This window comes from Belonocnema kinseyi, chromosome 1, assembly GCF_010883055.1.
Source record: "Belonocnema kinseyi isolate 2016_QV_RU_SX_M_011 chromosome 1, B_treatae_v1, whole genome shotgun sequence".
Lineage (NCBI taxonomy): Eukaryota > Metazoa > Arthropoda > Insecta > Hymenoptera > Cynipidae > Belonocnema > Belonocnema kinseyi.
In genome coordinates, this window is record NC_046657.1 from 39,309,142 (window position 1) to 39,319,114 (window position 9,973).

The window sequence follows — 9,973 nt, forward strand, 5'->3', positions numbered from 1 at the left end:
ATTTCTGCATATCTCTTCGTTTATAAAAATAGATTGACATTTAGCATGTGCAAGAAGTTCTGCAATTAAAAACACTTGTTGATTTAAATTGAATCAGTAGATTAGAAAAGTGAGTTTTCAGGTTGAAGGGTTAATTTAAATATTAAAAATGTACTTTTCAGTTTTCAAAGAGTCTATGAAAAACCTATTATTAATAACTGAGCGAATTTATTATCATTTTCAAAAATTAACAACATTTCTATTTTTCCATGTTTTTATATTCTTGAAAGGAAAACATTAAATTTTAAATTTAAAAGTGTAATCACAACAAAAGCTGTAATACAGAAATGATATTTTAAAGAACAAACCGTTTGATTTTAAATTAAATATAGTTAAATTTATTGTTAAAAAGAAATAATTACAACAAAATAGCTGAATCCTAAGCCAAGAAAATAATTCCTTACGAGGTGCATTTTTATCCAAAAAAGAGAATATTTCTAAAAGCGGACGTGTAATACTGGACTTTTAAACAAAATCCAAATTATTTTCAAACTAAAAAGATATCAATTTTCGACCGAAAAAGATTTATAAGTCACAATAATTATAGGAAAGATTCGAATTAGTTGAAACCATATTTAGAACATTTAGAGGCTTAGCAGACATACTTTAAACTGATTGGAATTATGCATTCCAAAAAGTCTAAAAAATCTTTTTAAACTGTTAAAAATTTTTAAGTGTTTGAAAATTAATCGAATTTTTAAATAATATTCAATCGTGAACCAAAATATGCACGTTTAAGAAAGCAGTTAAACTTCAAAGCCATTTGCTAAATTTTCAAACAGAAGGATGAATTTCTAACTTACCAAAAAGCTAAATTTTTAACTAAAATAGACGAATTTTTTAGAAAGAAGCTTACTTTACTACAAAAAAAATATTTGACCAAATTCAAGAATTCTCAACCAAAAAGTTAAATTGTCAACTGAAAGAGATGTATTTTCAAACAAAAATATTAAGTTACTTCCAAAAAAGATGAATTTAAAAAAAAATTCAAGAACTCTGAACCATCAACTTGAATTTTAAAATTCGAATTTTCAAATAACAAAGACCAACAAAAACGATTTACTAAAACAATGCAAGAATTTTTAACCAATTAGTTGAATTTTTCAAAAAAAAAAAGATTAATTTACTGCCATAAATGAACAATTAAAAAGAAAATCAATTCTCAACTCAAAGTTTTCAATTTTGTCGTTCTGAAATTATTTTTATAATTTTTTCCTTTGAATCACCTTCGTAGACACACTCATTTCTCCTGCGAAACCTCAAAGTAAGTTTTTGTTTTGTTTATGTTGATCCCGTAGATTAACTGTTAGTATTCTCAAAGGAATTAAAAATCTTGGTATTTTTTTAACGTCACTGGAAATTAAAACAAAAAGTTTTGATTTTCACAATGAAAAATTACCACAATAATTGCTAAAATACAGAAAATATTTATAAATGCCATGAATCCTTTGAAATAACTGGAGGCCCAGAAATTGCAGTGTATAATTCTGTATTCGCACCCACTGTCCTGTGTGGTCGCGAAACCTTAACATACCAATAAAAGGATTGCAGTAAAATTAAAAAGATTAGCATGAAATTTCTGCACAATGTATGCGGTAAAACGCAGATGGACAAAATAATGGGAGAATTCTCAAAGGATGTAATAATTATTTCATTGATACTTGGCAAATGTAGATCGAAGATCAACATCCTAATCGTTTGCATCAAATATAATGAGTTTTATATATCAGCAGTCTTTTTCACAGAATCATCAAAAAGGCCAGGAAACGACGTGATACCACCATCTCCTAAAAATAAGAAGGTGACTGAAGAGGATGTAGCAATCCTCTTCAATGATTGGAAATATAGAGAATATACATATGGCGATGATTTTGCAGATCATATTCCTATGCCTCCGTCTCCTGCAGCACATACTACCCAGAATAATAAACATGTACCAAGCCAACACCGTGAGTTGAAAATTTATGTATTTTGTAGAAAATTTGAACAAATTTTGAAAATATATATATTTTCTAATTACAAAATCAACACTAGTTGTATGAAGTTCCAACTAGCTTATGAAAATTTTATTTTCTTGCTGGAAGTTTTTTGACTTCATTTTAAAATTGTTGCGTTAAAAATTAAAATAGATTTCTTTAAATTCGTTTTTTCTTATTAAAAATTAAAATTTTATTATTTCCTTTATGGTAAAAGTTTGTGTTTCTAATTTAAAATTATTTAATATTTTTTTTAAAGAAAAGTTATATTCTTGCTTAAAAATTTATCTTTTTGGTATAAGAATAAAATATTTGAATATCGTATTGCAAATTCTTTTTTTTAATATAATTGTGGTTGTTACGAATTTATTTTTGGCTTGGAGATACACGAGTTGAGTTATAAGTTCATCTCTTCGGTTAAAAATTGAAATATTTTTTATAATTTGTTTTGCTTTTCAATTACATTTGTATGTTGGAAATTGTTATAAAGTTGAAAACTAATTTAATCATTTTACTTAGTCATTTCCCTTTTTACTTGAAAATCAAAAAAATTTTGTTCTAATTTCTTTCTTATTGTTATATGTTTTTATTAAACATTTACTCTGGTAAACCCGGTTATACATCATAGCCACGGACTAAGTCAAGTGACTGATGAATAGAATGTTATAAGTTAATTTAAATAATTTAAGACGATGGTTGTTGCTCGCTTCCTGATGATCAAGAAAGTTTCTTACAATGCGAAAGGTTTTTAATAAAACCAGCTTCTGAGCTGCTGCCAATACACTACTGACTCCTATATGTTTAAGATGTTCACTGCATCTTGCGTACACATTGCCTGTATCCGAAATCACATTGGAATGAATAGATGCATGATCCACATTCCTCCATACGGTCTTTACTTCATGCCTTAACTCGATATACTTGTGGATCTTGGTTGTATAGATTAACTGCAAATTTCGGTTAAGCGGACAAGCAATGTCGATTATGTAGACTCTTCCACCTTTTTTTTCTCGCATCACGATGTCAAGCCGATTGGCCGGTATGTAATAATCCGTTTGGATAGTAACATCCCATTATAAGGTGTAATATTCGCTTTCTAAAACTGGCATTGGAATGTATCTATAGAAGGTGGATGTATAATGCCCGCTGCATCATTATGTCGGTGCGTATATTCTCTCTGAGCCATTACGCGACAGACATCAATAATCTGCTCGATGGATTGGTTTGTATCTCCACATAATCGGCACCGATCAACCACGTCTTGATGTAACACGTGTTTGCGATCATTCCTAGTCCTGACAACCTTGTCCTGCATTACAATGACGAATACTTTCGCTACGTTCAAATACGTAGGTAAAACCTTACTGTCGAGATGTGCTATTAGTGCACGAAAATGATTTGTGATGTTCATTTTGGGCAGATAATGGCTCAGTGTTGGTTCTACATATCTAAACTCTAGTAAAGCATGACCAAAATTCCTGTTCAGCTGCTATAGTTCTTCTGAGATTTCCCTATCTACATCATCGTTAGTAATATCCGGATGTGGTTTTAATGGATCCGGTGCATGATGTTCATTATCCCTAGCACCTATGCCTTCAGCATCAATAAAGTCTTCGTTATCCACAACTTCCAAGGCGAGATCATCAATACGCAGCTGCCGTTCCACTTCCATTTTGATAGCAGCCATTTCAACTGCCGAAAGCAGTCTGTTTACAGACATTGAGCGTTTTTCATCTGCCAGCTTCTACTCATTTATTTTTGTGGCTAGCTCTGGGTATTTAAGTAAGAAGAGTCTATGATGTTCTTTCCTCACACTTTGCCCACATTTCTATGTCAACAAATAAAGGCGCATAACATATTTGTTCATATGGTACGTCCATTTTCGTCGCTTTTTTGGTTGCTGAACCTCTACTTCTGCCTCTGGTTGTATAAGGTCATCCACCTCTGGAGGATGTCGTGGTGTTGGATCATCAATAGGTTGAGGAAGAACATCAATTGCTCCTGCTTGACCGTTTGTGGCGGCTTCCTCTAACTGATGTTCATTGTCGTCGTTTTTCCACGACAAAGCAACCTGTTGTTAAATCTCCATTGCTTGGTCTTCTGTAACATGTAGATTAGTTCTGATGTCTTTCACCTTAGCGATAAGATCTCTTAGTGCGACCTTTTGTATATTAGGATACTTTGCAGCAAGTTTTGCTCTTAAATTGTATCCTTTTCCCTTGTTTGTTTCAAATTTCGCACTTTCATAATTGAGAAGCACCAACTCCTCTTTCATTGTGGTATCCCAATTGATGCTCTTCCACGGTATTTCTGTCGAGGTGGTTGGCTACAAATAGCTAATGCTAGCCAAAGCATCTTCAGAAGGCACAGTTGATGTTCCACTGCTTACCGTTTGTCGCATATGTTCTTGCTGACCAGCTGTTTGATTAGTGAGATCTGCCTGACCATCTCGCAGCTCACCATCGCCAACGTCCCGCATGCTGTCGCTCCAGCGGTGGCTCTAGGGTGGCCCCGACGATCCTCGGGAAGCGACAAGTGTTTCAAATTCTTTAATATATTCTCCATTTTTCATTGATGGGTTTTGGTGTTCTACTTAGTCTCTCTCCTCTTCGTTATCAGCCTATTTGGCATGGGAAGCACTGTCAGTAGCAATGCTACCTTCAACATTGCCGTCAAAGTCATGAGAGGAGAGCTCAAGACCTACCGCGACATCAACGCGGAACACCTTCGTTATTATGATTATTATTATTATAAACATTTCTGTGTTCAAATGTTGTCACAGGCTTATACTGCCCAACATGTCGAAGGCATTTTTGGTTAGAGATGGATTTTTATTTGATCATTTTTGCACGGGGCTGTCCCGGTATATATTATCAGTCACGGACGCATTTTTATAATGCAATCAAGTGATCTGATGAGAGCAGCCTGCCAAGACATATTGGACAAAGCCTAGGTTTTACCCCATCATTGACGGACTGGGTTGCAGTCAAGTACATAATGGGAGGACCTACAGCTTAAGGTGAGTTCCGAACCACCAGAACCTCGGTAAAGGTACATTGAAAAATTTCCAGAGGTACTGGCTCAGGGATCGAACCCCGGACCTTTGAGGTGAAGTCCGTGTGTCTAACTCGGTGCCTCTGGTGCTTGAGTAATCAAGTGGCATCGCAGTCGGCTTTAAGGTATTCGCACAAGAAAATACGTGTGCAGTATGCTGGAAACGACTCACGCACGAGCACGCACGCATAGCGCCAACCAATCACGTGAGATCTGTTGCGCCGTTGCGGTGCGAGCTGGCTATATGCCGTTCACCTGTTGAACCGGAACTTGAAAATCAGAAGCTTTTGACGTTGCCAATATTGGTGTGTTTACATAAAGAGTGTAATGCTTATCATTATGAAAAAAGCCGGTATTAAAAGCTATTTTAGAAAGTCATCTTTTTTTAATATTTCGGATATCTCTGACAATTGTAATAGCTATTTACATGTATATTGTACATAACATAATTTGAATAAATAAAGAAATGAATAAATAATATAATAAACAAAATTGGCAAAGTCGAAAACGGCTTGTCGAGCGGCGGTCCGATAGGTGAACGGTACGTAGCCAGCCCGCACGGTAGCAGCTCGACAGATCGCACGCGATTGGTTGGTGCTATGTGTACCTACACGGACAACACGCGCGTAGAAATGTGGTGAGGGGGGAGTTTCACATCAGGGAAAGCGGAGAAAAGTATTGCCAACACGTAAAATTCAAATACGCTAGTTGATCGAACCTTTCGGTAACGTAGGTCATCAAAAGTAAGATTGGCAACCGTTCCTTTACGATCTTTTCGGGGAGAAAGTTTTCTTACACTTAACAGTTTATCTTATGTCTTATGTCCGTCATACCTCAGGTTTTCGTTTCCTATAAACATTTGTGTTAGGACTTTGCTTTCGTTTCTTCCTAGCTTCAGTATTTCCTTCTCTCGGTCAGAGTTTAACTCTGAGCCTTAGAGTGTTTTAGCCGCGTTGCAACCAGAGACCAAACCCCACTTATTCTGAAGTTCCTCGGTCAGCCAACTGTTAATTTATTCAACGACTAAACATGCACGGGTGCTTCTTTTATTACCATTCTCCTTTGCCTTGTAGGGGCACTGGAGCATAGACATAATCTTAGATTGTAGAACTTTGAATTCGGACCCCATCGCGATTGTGACGCTCATTCTATTCCTTTGTCGATATACACTGACTGTTGTATTCTCTTTGTTCATGGAGGCATATGTAAACCCTTTTTAAAAATTAAATTGTGAAACATGATTTTAATTAATACTTTGAAGGTTATGAAATACTGTTGTATGCAGTGCACGATTTTTTTTTAATAAAGCCTGAAATGATCTATTTTATTTTAAAACTAAATTCAATGTTTTGGCAGTTATAAGAATAACAGGGGATGAATGTTGTTTGCAATAGTCTATAATATAACTGCTTGTTGTATTATGCATATATTATAATATACTAATTTCTCACCTACCTCCTTGTAAAATATTTTCTAAAAAATTAAAACTGAACTTCGAGAACGATGTCTGACATAACAGTCCGGTCAAACTAACAAAATACAATTATCGACTTACCTCATTTTGTAAATAACATTTGATCTTGAAAGTTTTCTGAATATTATTGATATTTACCAAGGTTCGTTGGCAATCTAGGATATAGCCGAGAAAATAGTATTATTGCCGCAGCCATAGGAAGAATTACATTTCCCATTTCATTTATAAATATACTTCAAACCTAATAATTGGCATTTATAGTTAGAAAAATTCATATTTTTGATAGCAGATTGAAGTTGAAAAAAGTGATATTCACAAATTAAATGCTAAAACGGTAGTTGCAACAAATAGACGTTAAAATAACATCAGTTGCAAAACAGGTAAGAAAAATTACCATTTTCAACTGGAAATATCTCCGTTCTGCTTCCCCGGAGACCCGTGTTCAATTACCGCCAGGGCTGATTTCTTCTAACAAGGTTTTTTTCTCTTTCAGCTTAGAATAAAATATAAATATCTAATTGTATGCTTAATGTATAAAATGTATAGGGCGTGAAGTGAATTTGAATTTATTTTTATTTTGCTCTTTAGACCATGGAAGTTTTTCCCGTTTTCTATGGGAAAAAGTAGAAATGCGTGGCATGAACATAGACAGAATGTCTTTACTATTGTGTTTTGTAAACTTCACAGTCTGTCTTAGAGATTATAGTAAGTTTCGTTTGGCATATGTGCAATTATTTAATCATTTATTTTATATTTCAATAAACATAATAACTTCAGAGTTTAATATTCACCCTGGCTTGCTATTGCGTATTGTAAAAATAAATATTATAGCATCAAATTTTATAAATGAAAATTTCTCATCTTAAGAACTGAAATGGATTAAAATAAATTGGATTTGAGTGAAGTCGATTAGAATGAATTGGATTTGAGTGGAGTAGATTGGAGTAAGTTTAATTGAAATGTAATGAATTGGATTACCTTGGATTGAAGCGGATTAGATCGGAATGAATTCAATTGGCATGCATAAAATTTTAATGCATGAGATTGTAATTCATTACATTGGGATTAATAGGTTTACATTGAAAGTCATTGGATTAGATTAGATGAATTAATTAGATGAATTGGATTGTAATGGATTTGATTAGATTACAAATAATTTGAATTAATTGGAATTAATTGGATTGAAATATATTAAAGCGCATTGGAATGGATTCAAGGAACTAGAATGGATTTGCCTGCATTGGAGTGAAGCAGATTTAGTTGGAATTTGATTGGAGCGGAATAAATTGGCTTGTATTGGAGAGATTGAAATTAATTGGATTAATTTGGATTGAGTTGGAGGGAAGTAAAGTGAACTGGAATTAATTGGAATGACGTGCATAGCAATGGATTGGAATGGAGTAAATTGGGTTGGAATGAACTGCATTAAATTGAAAAGACGTGGATTGCAATAGAATGGACTCGAATGAATTAGGTTAGAATGGAATAGATACAGATTAATTGACATTGCTGTTCATAGCACCAAAGTGGATTGGAATGAATTTGATTGGATTGTAATAGATTGGGATATATTGGAATGGATTAGAGAGAAGTGGATTGGATTAGAATGCATTAAATTTGAGTGTATTGGATTAGAATGAACTGGATTTAATTAGATTGGATTGCAATTGATTAAAATGGATTGGAATGGAGTGGATTGGAATGAATCAGGTTTGGGGTAGATCGAATTGAAGTGGATTGGAATAAGTAGTATTGAATTGGATTAGATTGAATTACGGTGGATTAGAACGGAATGGATTAAAACGATCAAACTCGGGCTACGCCTTCAGTCTTTGTAGTTCTTTTACATTTGTGCACGAAACCGCGAATCCAATATGTCATACCAAGGTAATAAATAATGTTTAGAGCCTGATTGCATTGTTAATTTTTACGCCATTTTGAATTTAAAACATGCAACAACAGGTTTGAATACGAATACCTTATTAACACCAACACACTCAAGCATAATTAAATCGGATAACGTTAAATAACACAGTTCAACAAGGGTAAGTTACAGAAACGCGACTATAATTTCCCGTAGGATTTTAATGCGCTGAATCAATTTAAATTTCGATATCTTAGCCAAAAAATAAGATATTTGTGCGAACTGAAAAGCATTCGCAAGAATAAGAGTTGTATTTTAAGATAATATGTTTAATTTTTTGAGAAAAAGAAAATCCGTTGGGCTACATAACCTTGAAAATAAGCACAAACAGCGTTTTCGCACATTCAGGTTAAAATATCTCATAAACCTAACATGGTGGAGCAATTCTGAAGCCAGATTCAGATTTAGCGCTCCAAAAATCTTCGGGAAAGTATAGTAATTCTGTATTTGCGCTCACCGTCCTGTATTGTCGCGAAATAGGGACATAACAATAAAAGGATGAGTGTCAAGTTAAGGTATTTGGCATGAAATTCCAGCTCAATGTGTGCGGTAAAACGCTAATGGAAAAAGTAATGTAAAGATTGTCCAAGAATTTAATAAGAATTTTGTTTATACTTATCAAATAGAGTAGATCGTCGATCAACATCTGTATCCTTTGGATCAGATATAGTGAGTTTTGTATATATTAGCAGTGTTTTCACAGAATCACCAAAAACGCTAGAAAACTATTGGATGCCATATTCTCCTGGAAATAATGCAAAGTTTAATACACATGATTCAACAAGGCCATCAAATCATATGGGTTCTCTACAATATTTATATGGTGGTGTTTCCGGACACCACACGCCTGTCCTTCCCTATCCTGCAGCACATACTAACCAGTCTAATCAACTTGTACAAATGCCACATTGTGAGTAAAAAATTGATGTGTTTTGTTGGAAAATTGAACAAATTTTGTCAGAAATCTTTTTTGTATTCTCAAAATTCATTTTTAACTGAAAATCCAATTATTTTATTTTCCATTGAACACATATCTTTTTCAATTCAAAATTAAATTACTAGGATCAAATTCCAACCAGCTGATAAAAAGTTTATTTTACTGCTATATATTTGATGATTTCAGTAAAAAATATTCGGGTTGGAAATTAAAATAGTTTTTTTTTAAATTGGTCTTTTCTTATTAAAAATTGAATTACAAATTTTTTATTCAATTGTTTTCTTTATGGTAAAAATTTGTATTTCTGGTTTAAAATAAAATAATTTTTTTTCGTGAGTAAATTTAGATTCTTGCTTGAAGAAGCATCTTTTTGGTTGAAAATTTAAATGTGTGGGTTAAATATTTAAATCATTTGTTAAAAATTCAGTTTTATTTTTGTTAAGAGATTAAATTAATGAGAGAATGTGTTTTATTCTGGTCATACGGTCCAATATAAATAAAAATGGATTCAGATGTCAATGAATCTTTATTCGTCAGTTTTAATTAATATACCCAACGTACGTTTCAAC